The sequence below is a fragment of the Molothrus aeneus genome, chromosome 1 (genome assembly GCF_037042795.1).
Source record: "Molothrus aeneus isolate 106 chromosome 1, BPBGC_Maene_1.0, whole genome shotgun sequence".
NCBI classification, from domain to species: domain Eukaryota; kingdom Metazoa; phylum Chordata; class Aves; order Passeriformes; family Icteridae; genus Molothrus; species Molothrus aeneus.
Genome location: NC_089646.1, coordinates 124644466 through 124662920, shown reverse-complemented (window position 1 = coordinate 124662920; position 18455 = coordinate 124644466).

Sequence of the window (18455 nt, the reverse complement as noted above, 5' to 3'; positions counted from 1 at the left end):
GTCTGGCTATATGACCAAATGTGTCTAAAAATACGCTGTGAATTCATTATGTTCTTTACGTAAAGAAATTATCTCTAAGATTTCGAGGAGAAATGTTGCATAAACGCAACTGAAGAAATAATCCATGGAGGTCATTCAAAGGAAAATTAAAAAAAAAAAAAGAGGAAAATTAATGAAGTATTGCTCTCTGCCCAAAGTATTTGTTCTTCTTTAGCACAATTTTAAAAACAATTTGTGAAAAGTTAATCAAGAAATACACTGAATGTTTCCACTAGGCTGCCTTGCCCCTCCACCCTCCCCACTCCCTTGGGCAGCATTCATTCAAGACACATCCTCACGCTTGGTTTGCCTTAAGCTCAATCATCTTAAAAGAGTTTTTCTGAAGGTCAAAAAGAAACAAAAAGCATGTATCAACATTAAGGGAAGAGGAGTAATATGAGTGTGAGTGCCAGGAAAGAATCAAAGAGAAACCAATCATGTCCTGGGTAGCAGAAGAAGGACAGGGAAAAAAAAGCTTCACTCTCCAAATTCCAACACTCCAAACAATCATTTCTCATTATATAAATCAGCAGAATAGATTATGCAAAACTTATAAAATCACCAGTAATATGTCCAATGATCTCATCACAGCTAATATTAGTGCATAGAATGCTTTGGTCTGCATTTTTAAGTGGGTAGCTAAAATGCACAGCTGCATTGCCAAGGACTAAGACCAAAATGGACCTTCCCAGATCAGTATTTTATGGTGACAAGAAAGAAGCTAGACTCCTATAGCCTTGAGCACTGCTAGATTAACTTTCTGCAGGTGATAATAGGTCTGTAATCTCCACGGAGCGGGGCCGACTCAGCACCAACACAACACATACAATGCCTTACTACAATCTCAGGTAGGACTTTGAGATGTTTAGGAGGTTATCAGCCAAGATCTTCATAATGTAAGATCGAATCTCCATATAACTGCAGCCTTCTGCATCTAAAATTCCATTTGGTCAAAGGTTTTAGTCTAGATAGTTGGTTGTAATAAACTTTTGGTTCAGAAGCTTTTGTTCATGAGTGATTCTGAATGCAGATTTGTGAAGGAGTACAAGGACTGAATATTCTGTTCCTATTTGTTTCATACTCAGTCCCAAATTAACAAAATCCTGATGTCATTTCTGGACTACTTCTAATTTATATTACCCTTCATGATATTTAGTTTTTCCTTAGCTAAAAAGACAAACACTGGTATAAACAATTTTTGTCATTCCCTAAACACTCAGATCTGCCATCAAAAATCAAGCTGGGTTTTGAAATTTTAATGATAAAGAAAACAATCTTTCCTTTAATTCAGGTCTTTTAATGTCCTTTATTAAGTTCTGCAAGGTTTTCATTTTTATATTTTTAATAACTGCTAAAGAGCTTATTAACTGACCAATTCATTGTGCAATCACAATAATATAAATTATATCTAAAGTGGAACCTAGAAGGACAGCAAATCTCAGCCACAAATTCCTGTTAAGCCCTGACCCTGAAAATGAAACCACATGGAGAAAAACTGGTTTTAGATAAATAAGAAAAAAGATAAATTCGGCTGTTCAGAGAGGAACAAAGCTACTTCACCTGGTCCTGTGTTGAAGGGCCTTTTGTGAAGACTCTACACAGAGCATTTTTCTTCCTGTAAAAGGAATGATCAATAAATATCAATTTGCTTTAAGAAAAATTCTCTGTCTATAAGCAATTTCTCACCAAGTTGACAACCCCTTTTTCTTTGAGTCCCAAAGTAGAGCTATTAGACTGCATTTTAGTGAGAGCTGTGTCCTTCAGGAACACTTTCAAAGTCAAGTGATGTCTCACCTACAGATTGCATCTAGGACTGGCATTGAAGGGATTTAAGTTGGTAATAAAGGCTTGCATGGCCAGTTAGATCCTGCAGCTTAGATGGCTCCCATGAGCTCCTACCCCAGGCCTTTACTGGGGTGATACATCAAGACCTTATCTGCTCTCTTCTTAACTCAGATGACTTCCACATCAGCTTGTCAGCAGGTAAGATTCCAGCTCCAAGCTCAAGACTGACATGTCTTTTGAGATAATCAAGATGAGCAGATGAATAAATGTAATATATATATATATATATATATATATGCTTATTTTTGGCAGGTTGACAGTATTTGGCACTGAAAAACAGAAGTGTTGTGGAAGTGAAAAATAAGGCCTGATTCCCTTTGCTTCTTAAACCCTATGCAGTCCTGTGGGACCTCACTAGGGGCTATGATTCATTAGACTAAAAAGACCGTCCCAGATAAATAAGATTAATAAGTAATAATGCCAATTATGCAACTGTGTGGGCCAAGCAGTGAGACTGAAACAATTACACTGAGTTTTACATTACTGTAGAAGAAAACACTGGATGTGTGACACAGTCCACACTGCAGTCCTGTCCAGAGACAAGCAGCACAGTGCCAGTCACACTGCCCAACAGCAAAGTAAATCATAGACATACACCACTAAGAGAAAGAGATTGAAAAAGGAATCTTCTCAAGACAGGGAGAGGGGAAGATTAGGAGAGAGCGAGAACGTGGAGCAAGATAGAATGGATAGAATTGATAGAATGAACATGGACTGCATGACAAATCCTAAAAAATTTGTCAGAACTCAAAGGTATGGTTTTGATAAAAAATTGCTTGGTGTAGGTGAACAGATTCTATTCTGCTGCAGAATAGATCAACTCATCTGGACACAGAAAACAAAACCAGCAGTCAGCAACAGAAGGAATTAGCTCTGTATACATTGAAGGAATTCTGAAGCTGTTAGAAGTTATGTACCTCCAATCTGAAATAAGATAGGAAAACACTCTACCTTCCAAGGTAGGATCAAGGGCCTAATGTGTTATGTGTTTTGTAATCAATCACATCCTTAAAGCAATGCAAAATAAGTGCTTAAGTGAATATAGACAAAGCTGTGCTCTTAGAATTGTAACAATTAATAGCTTGCATGATGAACTGAAAGAATAATAAACTCTTTAAAAACAGCCATCAAGTAAGACTGATTTGTTCAGCATAACTTGCTTGATGTTGTTAAAGCCAAGCTCCATGAAAAAAAAGAAGACAGATTTATGCATTCTCTTGTATGAAAGATGTCAGAAAGTATTGGGGGAAAAAAGCTATATTCAGTCTTGCAGGAAGATGATTCACCATCCACCCTTGTAGCCACTGAAGTCAGACACATTCATTACCCATTATGCTGAGGAGTTTTATTTTCCCCCTTTCGGTGAATAAGTGCTGAATTACCCATATCACTGAGCCATCCCACTAAATGTGGTGGCTGCTGCTTGCCAAATAATCATGAAAAGTTTATCTGTGAGGAACTCCAGACATTTAAATACATGGGAGCTGTCTCTGCTAATAACAGAGATTTATATTCCATTCTGAGAGGGGTGGGTGTACACAAATTCTAAAACTCACCAGTCAATACTACATGCAAGTATAAATGCTCTGTGAATACTTGTGGATTAAGTCTCTTCCTTTCATAAGAAGAATTTAGCAATCTTCAGGGACAGGGCTGATGAAAATGTGAAATGAAATCACTAGTGAAGATTTATAATCTTCTGAATTCTAAGAGTCCCCTGTTCCATATGGATTGTATTTTGAATTGATAGCCAGGAGCCATTCCAAACATCAAATTTCCTATTTTAATGAAATATTTAATTTCACTTTTTCTCTAGCTTCATGTTATTTTTAATTTTCTCCTTTTAATCAATTTACTCCACAATAGCAAAATGCAACCATTAGGCTGGATTTTTACCAGTCTATATCTTCATATCTTCCAATCTAACTTGATGCTACCTATGTATTAATGTGTTTCTATAATTAAATCGACTTAAAATAATAGAAATCACTTAAAATGTACTGCTGCTGTCACCTAAATGTATGCTGTACTGTGCCACACAAAGATCTGCTTATTAATGTACCTGTGAAGCTTGAGAATAAATGAATTTATATCAAAAATATTTTTATTGAAAATAAAAAAATCAGAGAGGTGTTATAGAACTGTATGGAAGAATTCTCCTAGCTACTATATATAAGCTTTTTCATGTAATAAATAAGCTTTATTTACTGTTTATACATGGAGTTAACTGCTTCATTGTTTGTAGAAACAGGAACAGTGAGGCACATTCAGTCACTCTATTGAAAATAATGGAATAAGACCTAGTTACTTGACCAAATTTGACCCATTTAGGATTTTCACTTATTGGATGTGCAGTGAATTACCATTTTATTTTTCAGGAAAAATTTTTATCAATCATGTGCAATAAGCTCTGATAAACCTAGCCCAGAGACACACAGCAATTCAAAGCTTTTTCAATTGTCCTTCACATTTTTGGACAATTATTTTAAATGTTTAAGTGGCCTTTATTCTGCTCTCTTAAAAGTAGAGCTTTACACACTAGTCCAAAGATGGTGGGGTCCCTGCCCAGTGGTAGCTCTCCAACCAAGCTTCAAGCAATGATGAAATCAGTTTGACTACTGTACAAGAAAGAAGTACTTCTCATTTTCCTAAAATTTTAATATAGCTGATTAATGCCAATGAGATAAGTCATGTATTCAGTGTTTTCAAAAGCATCAGAAAAATTAAGCCCAAATAATTAATCCATTTGCTTGGTAACTGGAATAAGGATAGGCCAGAGAGGTAGGTCAGATCATCATAAAGCAAATCTCAGTCCAGGCTCAGTCCTGAGCATGCTGCAAATTAAATTGTTTGCTTTGGCCTTCAGACATTTTTAGGCCATGTACCAGAAATGCAAATTTCAGTCATTTATCAGTCTTTTGTATTGAACTTCATCCATTGAACTTCAACAATTCAAAAATAACTCAATCTTATTTCCACACAGTCAGATTTTCTCATCCTTTATGTCAGAGAAACTGCTTGCCCAGTAAAGCATTCTACCATATGCAGCATTCTTCTCCTCACAACTCATGTACGGTCTGAAGACAAAAAAAACCATTAACAGTTAAGCCATTATTATTAAATCTCAGTTTTCAACTCACCACTCCAATAAATACGTAACAACTGCAATAGATAAATGTACTACTAAAAATAAAAAAAAAAGCTAAGGAATTGACCTTGATTTTAAGGCTTTTCATCTTGTACTATGCTGCTGAATGAAGATCTTGCATACTTTCAGAACACAGACTCAGATTAAGATTCCCAAAATTGTTCTGCAGATATGAAAGAAAACTGACTTCTATGCAACTGCCTTTGGTTATTGGAAATGAGGTACTTGTACACAGCATGCTGCCTCTGCCAAACCCAGCTGAACCCAATTTTACAGAGAAAAAATTCTATGCAGGAATTTCAGACAATTACAAGTGAGTAGTGCTTTTAATTCTGAACATATTGAAAACCTAGAGTAGATAAAATTACCTATACAAATGGCAAGACTGAAGAAATTATTCAAATCAAAGTGTGTTAAGTACAATTAGAAGTTTAAGTGGAATAAATGCACAGTGTGATACAAGAATGATAATGACTCACTTTCCTGATTCACAATCTATTTTTCCTACCTTCTTGGGATCTGATTACAGATCTAATCTAGTAACATTATTTTTCTTATCATTTCCCAAAAAATCAGCATTTTTCTCATAATTTCCCCAAAATTAGCTCTAGATCTACTCCAAAAAAAAAGTTCCAAAAGGGTCTGTTTGGTGGCCAAAACCAAACAGAACCAGCTCCTGTGAGAGCACACCTCTGTGCTCCCACCTGGCCCATACAATCACTTCATGAGATACCTCCAGGTGCATGATGACATGGACACCCCAACTTAGTGTCCTAAAACTATCCCTCTGCCTCAGCCAGGGTGCACCAAACAAAAATACTCTGAAGAATTTGGTTCAACAAGTCAGACATGATTTGTCAGGATATTTCAAATCTTTCATGATTCTTGCTCCTAAAAAAATTTTAAGTTTAATCAAATTTCTGAGGAAAGTACACTCACTTTCAACTAATGAACTTAATGGAATACTAACTTAAAAGAATTTACTAAGAAAAACCCTGTTTTCCTCTTCTTTTTTTTTTATTCCATAATTTTGTGAATAAAAGTGTTTCTAACTGACTCAGTCTCAAGATAAATTCAATACTTCAACAATACTCCTCAGAAATTAGCTGTGGTGACAAAACCAGCACATATTGCATGTATTAAAATGCTACTGAACTTTCTGATTGCAAAGGAAACATTTTAAGATCCTCATTGAATCACATGCACCTTCACTGGAAAAGAAGGGAAAAAAAAGAAAAAAACAAAAGAAAAATACTCTCTGTGAACTGCTGCTATCTACTGGAAATTAAATAGAAAGGCATTTGGTTTATATATGACTAGAAAAATAGTCAAACCAAGGAAAATAAAGCAGCATACTCACTACAATACTACCCATAATATGTGCCTTGCTGACTTGATCTAATAAGAAAATAGTTTTAGCTACTTGTGCTGTTGCTTCAGCTAGATTCATAGACGGATTTGTCTGAACTCCTGGGCTTTGTGGGCTTTATTTTCGAGTTTGTTTTTTTCCTAAATGGTCTCAGATGGTTTATTCTGATATATCACCTTCTCATCACTCAATAAACAAGCTGTTATTTATACTAGGTAGTACATTTATACTAGATAGCACAGTTCTTCAGACTAGGAATATGCCTCTTTTTTTACAATACCCTGAACATCAAACGTTCCAGCACATGGCTGAGGTGACACTTCAAATACCAAGAGATGCACCTCACCGAACTCCAGCTGTCACAAAGACCAGCATCAAGTTCAGTGTTACCATTGAGGCTTCTCTGCAGTCAATGGAGAAAGACAGACACCTCCAGAGTGTGATTCATCTCTTCTGTTCTAGGAGAGAGAAAGCACTCACTGGAAGTACCTGCCTCTCTCCTTCTGAGGTGACCAACCAGTCCAGAACAGATAGCTAACCCTCTGACACCTTCAGTTAAATGAGATGACTCCCACCCTGACTGCCTGAGGCTGTACCTAATTACCAAGAAAAAAACAGGGCAGGATTTTCATTGTTGATCTGAGATCTTCCAGGATTTTGCTTGGTTTTCCTTTCTGCAGAAATCAGAGCAGCGAGATGAAAGGAGGAAGCAGCCTTGTGCACTCCAGGGTCACAGCCTGAGCAGGAGCCAGGATGCAGTCTCTGACAGCCCCTCAATAAGATTAGCAATGGCAGCTTACAGCTCTACAACCTTTCCCTGCTGGAGGTGTGCCTGCTCAGCATGCAGAGAGAGCCCCGAGGCTCCTTGGAACAAGCCAGTCCAGAAGCAAGGCAGCTGCCTTGACCCAGCCCTGTGTATCAGCTTTTCATCACAGCTAATTAGCTACTTTAATTCAGCACACTATCCTCGTTATACAGGCTCTACACAGTTCAAAGACAGCTTGGTTATATCTTCATTTTGGATTTAGCCAGAATGCCTGGGAGCTCACACAGATTTAACTCACTTGTACTTTTAAAGGTGCCTCTGCAACTAAAGGATTGGAAACACATTTTCCCCACATGAAAATTTATTTTCTGGAGCAGCACACTTCAGGCTCAGGGAAGATAAGGGAGGAGACCAGTACAAGGACAAGCCCTGAACTACAGGGCTAGAGACAGTTTACAAAAACACAAGAAAAAGATATTTCCATATTCAGGAACCTCCACAACTCCAAGGTAACCTATTCCCAGTGCTTATAAGCTCGGGTAAGCTTATAAAGTAGAGGTGGAAAACAAGTGTCTCTTTCTATTCCTTCAAAAATTTTGAATACTGAAAATTTCAATCACGTGTTACAACCAGGTATTATGCAAATTTTTTTTCCTTTTTGATCTATGTTTCAATTAAGAGGTTTTGAGAGGGACCTTTGTGATCTCCAGCAATGACAGAGCCGCCACTCCACACTTAGGTCTGGGATAGCTGAGGCATGGGATCAGAGTCACCAGAACCAGTGAGTTTTCTGCAGTGTCCCACCCTGCACAGCTTGATTTCTTCCAAAAACTGGTAGAAATAGTACAATTACCTAGCACAGTCAGTGAAGTCAGTGCACAGTGGTGGTATATATGCTGTACATCTTTCCCACACATCATCTCTTTCTTTTGTTGGATTTAGCCTGCATGTTTTTTAGGGAAAGAAGGCTTCTGGCTCACAGTACACGGAAAGTCAACAGTTCAATGACTTTTATTAGTGGTTTTGTCTGGGGTAGAGTTAAATTTCTTCACAATGTGGGGCTATGTTAACACTGTTGATAATTCAGGGATGTTTTTCTTATTGTTGATCAATGCCAAGGCTTTCTATACCTCTCCCACTGCCCCAGCAGTGAGCAGGCTGGGCATGCATGAGGAGTTGGGAGGGGAAATATTCCAACTGACCAAAGGGACATCTGGTACCATATGACATCATGGTCAGCGTAAAAAGCTGAGGGAAAGAAGGAGGAAGTGGGGGGGATATTCAGAGCTGAGTTGTTTGTCTTCTCAAGTCACCACTATGTGCCATGCAGCCCTGCTTTCCTGGAGATGACGGAATACCTGCCTGCCTAGGGGAAGTGGTGAATTAATTCCTTGGTTTGCTTTTCTTATGTGCACAGCTTTTGCTTTGCCTGTCACGCTCTCTTTATCTCAACCCACAGGTTTTCTCACTTGTACCCTTTTGATTGCCTCCCCCACCCCACCAGGGGTGAGTAAGCAAGAGCCTGTGTGGGGATTTATTGCTGGCTGTGGTTAAACCATGACATTTTCAGAGTATTCATGAGCAGACATCAAAATGACATAGAGCTGAACTTTGATATATACATTTTTCTCAGTTTCTGAGAGCAAGGAGCAGTTTAATACATCTACAATATGTAAGGCCAAATGCTCCACTTCCACACTCATGTTCATAGTGTGAAGAAATGAGTTGTACATTCCTCCTTCTCATAACCTCCCAGGTAAAGGGAGCTCTCAGAAGAAACAGGCCCTCAGCATCACCTTTACAAAAGACTCTAAAAACAGTGATGGGGACTGAGAGGAACGCAGTATTTCCTGGCAGTCTCCAGCTAGTATAGAAGATATTGCTAACTCATAAAACACTCAGCTTCAAGCTTCATATTGCCCCACCACCAATAATGGCAGCTGAGCAATCCTCCTTTTTTCTTTTTCCACACAGCAGAAGAGAATCCATTCCAGAAAGATTTGATCCTTTATCCATTAGGAACAACAACAAAATTTGCTAGAGATAGATGTGGGCCATTTGATGGTTCACTGAAGTTATATCTGTGCAATAAAACTACCTAGCTTTGAATTCTGTATTCTAAAGATGATTTGGTATGATATGAAAAAGAACCAGTATTCTTCCATGGGTTTCTGAGCACAGTAATTCCACATTCTGAAAGTTTCCATTTTCACCATCACAATAAATATACCAGACCACTCAGTGACATCCACTACTGAATATGCATAAGTCTTCAACAAAGTTTACTTTGCTGAAGCCTGATACACTATGTCAATGAAATCCAAGTGCAGTTTATTTAGGACCTGTAAGAAAGGGTTCTGAGGTATATCAGCATGCTCTGACTCTGAGCACAAACAAACTGAGTCACTGAATAGAGTAGCCCTGTCTGCTAATACAGTCTTGGAAATAAACATCATGCACACTTTCATCTACACTCAAAACTGAACCAAGTTGTCTAAAGGGACAACATACCCTTTCCCATACTCAGTAATCCAGAATGAAACACTTTCACCATGGTACATGAGACTGGGGAAAAAAAAAAAAGAAACTAATTCCAACTCTGAGAGGAACTCTTTTTCTTGTTTTGTTTTTAATTTACAGATTTTCACACATTACTCTCTCTGTCTTGTTTAAAATGTCTGATGGAAATTGGCTTCAGAGTTGATGACAGATCTTGATCTCATGGGACATAAGGAGACAACAGCTTGAGCTACAAATGAAAGTGCAATTAGATTTAGTTACATCATGCTTTAATTTTTAGTCACCCCACAGTATCAATCACACATAGTTTGTACTGAAAAATAAACACCAAGGAACATGGGTTAAAAATGATGTAACTAAAGTTACATCAGAAGTGAAAGGAAGCATCAGTACCTTTCTAAGTAGTTTGGGGTGGAGGGGGTGATTCTCCATGAGAAAAATAAATGTAGGTGTGATTACTGTCTTCCAGAAGGATGCCTTGCCCCAAAAAGAGAGTTGGTGCAAATCAAATTCAACACACATAGTCCCTGAAGGAAACACTCACCTGCACCAAATATAACTCAAAGTTTTTAAAATACAAATAAGATTTTTTTTTTTTGAGAAGGGATATACAGTTCGTTATAGTCTCTTCCCTGTACAACTAAAATATGAGCAGATTTTTATTTTTAATTATTTTGCTGTTGGGATAGTTCTAATTTTAACTACCCTCACATGGCTCCTACTAATCATTTATTGAAGGAAAAACATGAGTTTATCAATTCATATTTCCTATAGAACAGTATGAATCCTAGCTCCTCAATGTTCAGGAGAAATGCCTAAGAGCAAGCATTTTGTTTAAACACAACTTGGTTAAAACTAAACATAATGCAATTGCCCATAGGTGATGAGACAGCTAAAACAATCTCCAGCTCCCTTCTGAGTAGTGGGGGGAGAAAGGAGATTCAAAATGAAAAATTAGTTTCAGATTTTAAAATGAAATTATGTGTGCCATCCAGACATAGTGCAAACACCACTGAATGTTAAGCCAAACAGATAATCTTCTCCCCAGGGAAGAAAAAAAGAAGTTCTATCTAAATTAATGTTCAAGCATGGGATTAAGTAAGTAAAATTACAGTCTAACCTCTGTTCTACCAACTCCAATCATAAGCAGCCCAATTCTGCAAAGAAACAAGTACACTGCTTTCACACTGATTGCCAGCAAAGCCAATGTTTGCCAGAGCTGTATCTTGGGTTGTTGTTTACACCATGTTCACAGTCAGCATTGACTGGCAAAGACACTAGACCAGACCTGACTCCCTGCTGGGCTGTTTGGCTTACCACTGGTTTAGCAAGACAGAAACAGGGAAGAACTCACTGTCTCAATTTCTCAGCTTCTGACAGTAGCTGCTGACTCCTCCTTTGCAGACAGTGGGACAAAGTCATTCTCAATTTAATAGGATTGCAGAGTAGTTTCACATGCAACCCTGGTAGAATCATGATGAAATCAAAGAAACAGACCATAAATGAATCCTTCAGTGTGATAATAGGAACCTCAGCCCAAGCTCCAGACACACTGTGGTAGCAGAACTGATTTAGGTCCATCATCCACTGTTCACTGAGGTGTGAAAGCGTTTTTGCAGACATGAAGAGAAATCCTTTCTCCAAAGAGAGCCCAGGATAAAATAAAATTTTCTCACTGTGTGGTGATTATCCCAAGTGGCCTTGTACTAAACACCCTTCACAACCATTTGTACCACTCAAGCCTTCTGAACTCTCTTTCCTTGCAGGTGCCCCTATGTAGGGTACAAGCACAGGCACACTCTCAGGGTGCTTCTTACCTTGAATAACCTTCAGTCCATGATCCTGGTTCAGGAAAGGATTTAATGGCATATATTTATGCTCTTTTAAGCAAAGCTAGAAACATGCACTGAAACTTCTGATATAGTGGCATCTAAGTTATGTTTAAACACTCTGAAAAATAAGTTTTTTCTAGAAAAAGAATGGGAGAAAGGATGAACTATCAACACTCCTCCTTCCTTTTAACAGACAGGGAAGAAGGCTCAGGACCAGTAAAATGTCTTTAGCAGAGCGCTTTGGTACTAGTCTTACTGTTACTAAGTTTAATAATTTTAACATCAAAACACTTTATGCATTAGAAGAGTAATTTTAGCATGCAACTGGATAGAAGAGTAGGCACATAAGGTGGAATCAATACTCCAACAATAAGAAACCATGCCTCCATCACTGAAAAAATGTGAAAGCCAATATAAATGTTATGGTAAAACATACCCATTTTTTAAATGTTTGGCCTACTGATCAGATAGAAAAAAAATCTTTCAACAGACCAAGACTGTAAGAATTCAAAATCATCATTAGGGTCTGCAAAATATTGCTAAAATATTACTATTTTTAAAATTCTGAATTATGATTGGAACTATTCTGTGTCGAGAAAGTGAAGCATTCTTCTCTGTGTAGTATCTCAGGTAAACAGAGGGCCACATCCAAGGAAATAACTGACAAAACCTTCCAAGTACACAAATTAGTGCACAGACATACTTTTATTATTTTTTATTCCTTGCAACTTGTCAGTCAGGTTTTTGATTTTAAAATAAATTTCTTCTCCCTCCTTTCACTTCAAGAAAAATGGACAAAAAGGTTCAACAAAAATTCTTTCACATTTGTAAAATATATCTTCCCCTTCAGCTAGAACTCATAAAAGGACATTTTTCTTATGTCAAATTTTGCCACAAAAATGTAATTCTGGCTCAGTTACTTTAATTTCTCATCTCACCTGCTTGACCAATTCAAATTATACAACTGGCAAAACTGAGTCTTTTTAACTGAGCTGCAGCTGGGAACAATAGGTATCTTCCAGGACATGCCCAAAGAAGAGGAGAAACCTTCATATTTTGTTGGGGAAAGTCAGACTACAAAAGTTTTAGAAAGAATTAAACCAGGCAGGAATAATGTTCCATTTTGCCAGATGCATTCAACATTTTTAAACTGAATGGCAGAGTTGCAAGCTCAGGATTTCTCCCTTGCTGCCTGCCAAGCAAATCAGACCTTCAGCCCTTTCTTTTTACTTCAGTCTACTTAATGGATGGCAACACAAGACAAAATCCCTGATTCAGTTCTGAGCCTATTTACAATCCATCAGTCCAAGAAAGAGAGTAGATCCTGAGTGTTTTTCTAATAAGCTAAACTCAAAATAAGCCCGTCTTTGTCTTTAATATACAGACATTAGCAGAGAGGTGTCATTTTCCCAGGATAAATACAACAGAGTTTTTTTTAAATAACTGGTGAAGCTGCAATGAGCTTCTACATAATATATCATCAAGTCTAAACATCAATGTTGACATCCATATTAAAACTTCCAACTTTTAAAATCATAAATTATCACTTGCTTTTACCTCCAAAGAGTCAGCAAATGCAAAATTCAGTTCTTTTGAAGACACAGGGCAGAGGCCTTACTCAGGTAAGGGGATGTACTAGCGAGCTAGGTGAGAAAAAAATTAAGCTAAACCTAATTTCTAATAAAACTTCATTACGTGCAAAGATTTCCAGAATGAAGCATTTGTACTTTTGTGTTGGAAGCATGTCTTAGATTTGTTTGCCATGTTAGAGAACTGATGAAGAAGGACCTAGCAGAAGTGCCAAATGGCAAATTGTATTGTGTTGATCTCAGAAAAGAGAGACAACTATGTTTAAGTCTTTATTTCAGGCCAAGGAAAGCAGAGATCCGGACTTTTATTTACCATTATGTAATTTTAGCGTCCTAAACACCTGAATAGTTCCTGTTCCATTATTGTCTAGCAAATTTCAAAGTATCTAAAGTGTTCCCTATGTTCAACCAAGACCAACAAGCAAGGCTTATTTCAGATGGTGTTCTGTGCACTCGGAAGCTTTGCAAACCCAGCTCATAGCTCACTATACCACACTCAGCTCTGCATAAGCAATTCCATTGACTTGAACAGATTTGTGCCCAATTCCTCCAGGTCTGACTAAACAATGATCTCTAAAACACTCTTGAGCAGACCTCAGAGCTGCTTCCATTTATTATTTTGTACCACAAGCAGCTATTCTACTATCCAGCATTAACTTTAAAGTAATTGCACAGCACCACAGCCAGCTAGTTATCTAAATATACCTGAGGTAGGTAAGGAGTGAAGAGCACACAGAAGAAATTCATCACCAATTCAGATGGATATCAAAAAAATCTATAATCAGCAAGGGTCTGCATGAATATATAAGAACTTAGACCCATTTTGTGAGTTAATTCTCTTGTATTTCATTATGAACAACTTTCAATCATTTATTTTTCTCATATTGATTAATTGGGTGGAGTGAACAAGACAAAATTTTTTAAATAGTATAAGTCTGTGCACAGAGCCCATGATCTAGTCCATAAAAATCAGTGATTTATTTTTTTACTGTTCTTGACAGAATTATTCCAATGGTAGGCTCTAGCCAGCACCCAGACCATCTGGTAAATTTTGCCTTGGCTAGGGTCTAGGTGTGGATTTCACTGGGGAAACTCCCCACATGGATTTTTCTCACCATCCTCCAGCCCATGAGAGCAGCTACAGCATGATGGCAGATCCCAGGCACAGGAGAGCAGATTGCATGGCAGACCCAGGCCTGGCACACAGCTTCAGGCAGAGCAGATCCTGGCAAGAGCAGCCAGCAAGTCACCAAGACTGGAATGAGGAGCAGCAAATAAAAAGGGAGATTTCAGAGTGACCAAAAAATGGGGTGGTTCCAATGCAAAACCAGCACAGGTGGAAACTGTGATGCTGTTCTCAAGCCAGGCACTCTGAGAATGTGCTTAGAGAGTGGTGGAATAGACCAGGAACCCTGAATGAATCTTGACAACTCATTGGGTATATGACATATCTATTAGATAATAAGAGTAGCTCAAGAGCTGTAGGAGAAACATGCTGAAGGAATACTCCTCATGATCAAGAGCAAGCCAATGGGAATAATAGGGAGTGGCTCCTTTTCTCTTATTTCAAGTTCTTCCCATCAGAATTTTCTTGGGTCTTAGAAGCATTTGGATATTTATTCTCCTTATTTGATAGTTCCAAAGACAGCTGGAGTTACAAATTCCTCTTATATACTGGGATTTCAATTTTGTGCCACATGTGAGTGTAGAAAAGCAAGTAATAATGAAAGGCTGTGGAACATCTACTGTCAGTCAAAGCCTCAAATCCACTCCATTTGTACAGTAGATTGGTTTTGTTGCTTCTTTTAATTTAAGGGCAATAAAAAGTTTTCTTTTGGAATGAATAACATGCAAGGCTTTGGAGCTCTGCATCCAAACAAGGCTTTAGCAGTGAAAGCATACACTCATCTCTTATTGTTGCTATTATTACTATCACTATTATTGTTATGTGATTTTCTTTCCCAAAGCTTTGTTACCTGGGTGAGTTCTACCCTTATCTATCATTGGAATAATTTATCAGTCCCATACCTATGGGAAAATGAGAGGTTTTCTTTTCTTCTTCCTTAAATGTTATCTGCTCCAAGATAAAATATAGCACCTGCTGTTTTCAATCAAATACATATGAATAGAGAAAAAAATAACACTATATTTGATATTGTACATCTTTGTGAATGTCACATACTTTTCCATGTAATATACAATTAAGCATACAGACAAGAGAAACAAAACTAAAAATAAGGATTATTTTTAAGGATTATTTTTAAGGATTATTTTTAAGCTAAGTCTGCTTTTCTGAGCAAAAAGAGTAGCAAATGTAGAAATTGGTCATTTTACAGAGGCTCCTGGCCCTACAGGTCTGCAGAGAGTCTTCTGATGGGTGCTGGGAGCTCTGGTGGGAGCTACAGGCAGAGGCAGGGATTGCTGGTGTGCTGCAGTGCCCAGCCCACCCCACAGTGGGGATCTCAGCCCTGTGGCAATGAGCCAGCCTTTGGGCTAACACAGCCTCAGGAGTGCTCTGTGACCGGAGTGCTCCCCTCACCGCATGTCTTAATGGTGGGTTTGAGGCTCTTGGAGGTCTTTCCCAACCTTAACAATTCTGATTCCATGATAACACAGTGTCCATAACCCTCTGTAGCAGGAAGGAAGAGAAAAAATTTAACAGACAGTTCGGCAAACTAGAAAGGCCAGAGTGATTCTGGGGCTGAAGAAGAACTTTGACACATTCTGCATCCCATTTTGTCAGAGGAGACATGCTGGACCGTGGGGAGGATGCAAGCCTGTGCCTCTGCATGCACCCCACTTTCTTTAACATGCACAGACACACTCTGGTCCCCTACAAACACCTGCTGACACTAAGAGTCCTTGTGCCTGACATACCAATGCCTGTGTCCTTGCCCAGATGTGTTTATTCCAGAAAAAACTGCAATCTTGAAGAGAATGGTGAAAGCATCCCATAATTTTCCCGTTAAAAACCATACCCTCAGCAAGAGCACTTTGATAGCAGAGATCAGCACAACCACACCAGCATATCCATATCAGCACTGTGTCTGGCCTGAGGTCCTGCACCTTGACCTCTCTTTCGTCTTCAGCTTTCACCTGTCTGAATTACCACCTTTCACTTTCTCTTACACCTTTTTCCTTCTGCCTTGATCATCAATTTCCCTGCTGCACAAAGGATGCTGAGGCAGGATAATGTGCACAAAGATTTATTAGCAGGATCCACTGCTGATGACACACATCAACTCTAATAGACAAAGTAATCTTGAGGGAAAAAACAAAAACAAAAGCAGAGAAGGGCAGAGAAAAGAACAGGAGAGAGGAAAATGCAGAGAAGGAGAGAAAAAACTCCCTGACAGCCAGTTAGAAAGGGCAGCCATGGGGTCCCAGGTGAGCCTCACTCTCTGGACAGTGTCTCTAGTGATGAAGAAGGAGGAGGACATTTCCCCTCATCCTAAATGTTTCACTGAAACACACTTAAATTCCCTATGGACTGCTACTGCTTATGATGGTGTTAGCACAGACCAGAGTACACTAATATGATGCAAGCACTATACATCAACTGATTTTTAAGGTTTTTTCCACTTATATTATTAGATAATGTTTACTGAGCATTTGTATTACTATTATCTACTTGCTGTACAAAGTGCTTGTTTTCTCTAATATAAATTAAGGCCTATTCATATTTTATTGATTGTAATTATCTCACAGTCTTTCCTAATATTGCTCTCAACTTCTACTGAGGTAGCAATGCCAGAACTAGGCATCTGTCTGCAGATTAAAACAGAATAGAGCTTTCTGAGTTCCAAAGACTGAAACCAGAATTTATAGCATCCTATCCTTAAACTAGTAGGCTCACTACATTTCTAGTTATCACAGGCAGGGCAGGTTTGTATACAAAAACAGACTCCAGACCAGCAGGGGTATCTCAGCAAGGAGGCCAAGGACTAAATGCACATGCTGAGTAAATTATCCTCTCATCTTCCAAACTGCTCCCTCTGGATGGCATTAATGACATGCATTAGTTGTGTGCACCAGCACAGAAAAAATTGAGGCATGTTTCTGAACGATTAATGATCATTTTCTCAAGATGGAACAGGTGGACTACATAGGATGGCAGCAGCTAGACAAATAAACCAAATTATCAAATAAACAATTTGTGAACTTAATTTTATTTCCAAGGATTAGCTCTAATCGCTCCATTTGGATTCTGTCCTCAGCTTCCATTACAGCAAGCTAAACTCACAAGTGTTTGAGATATGTACAGCCTTGCTGAGCCACTGACCATGTTTCTCTGAATAAAGACAGGATTCAATTACTAGCATTCAAAGGTTAATAGGAGAAAAAAAGAAGACAGATAATTATTCAGAAAGTTCCAGAAAATGCACTGAATGTCAAAGACTGCAATCCAAGCAGTTACTTTCTATGATAACATACGATTAGATGACTAAATCTACTTGTCAACATTACAGGTTGCTAAATATGGGAGGCCACCACTGAACCTGAAAGTGAAGATCTAGAGCAAGACAAGACAAGGCAGACAAGTCCAGTCTGAAAAAGTTACAAGTGATTTGCTGACATTGGCATGGAGGGAAGAATACAAGCCCCACTACCCTGCATGAGGATAGTGGCCCAGCCCACAGGGCACCACCTGGGAACAGTGACAGGCAGTGATAGGCAGAGGGGCTTCCAAGAAACCCACTCATTCCACAGATGAAGGGAAATGGGTCAGTGCAGCCCATTCCCAGGAAGCACACCTGTGCTTATCTGTCAATCCAGCCAAGCAAAGCATGTGCCACTCCCTAGGAACAGGGCCTGAAATCTCAATTTCCCTTGATTCTTGTGTAGAAGATGGTGACTTTCAGTGTTCCCTGACTCTTGTGGAAGATGGGTGACAATTCCAACACCAGACTGGAAATTAGGACCACCCTGTGTGTCCAGTGGGTTTCCTTTATTCTCAGATGAAGCCTCCCAGTGCGAGTGAATTCCAACCCACCCTGGGGATGCTCCATTCCCTAGGCTGCCAGTAGAGAGAGGAAGGAAGACTTCACATTAGGAAGACTATATCCTCATTCAATGCTGGTGACTTTTCTTATGCCAATTTCAAGACATTTCCACCCTTACTTAGAATATTCAAAATTGATTTCCAAAGTGGTGATATTTGTAAATATTGATCTCCTGGGTTTCTTCTAAACAACCCAAACTAAACCTGATACAGCAGTACTCCAGCAAATGAAAATGCTTAGGTGATAGTATCTTTTTTATTTCATGAAGAATATATGAACTTCATTTGGAAAAAGAACAAAAGACCGGACAAAAATAGGCCAGAAGAGTAAATTCAGAAAATTGG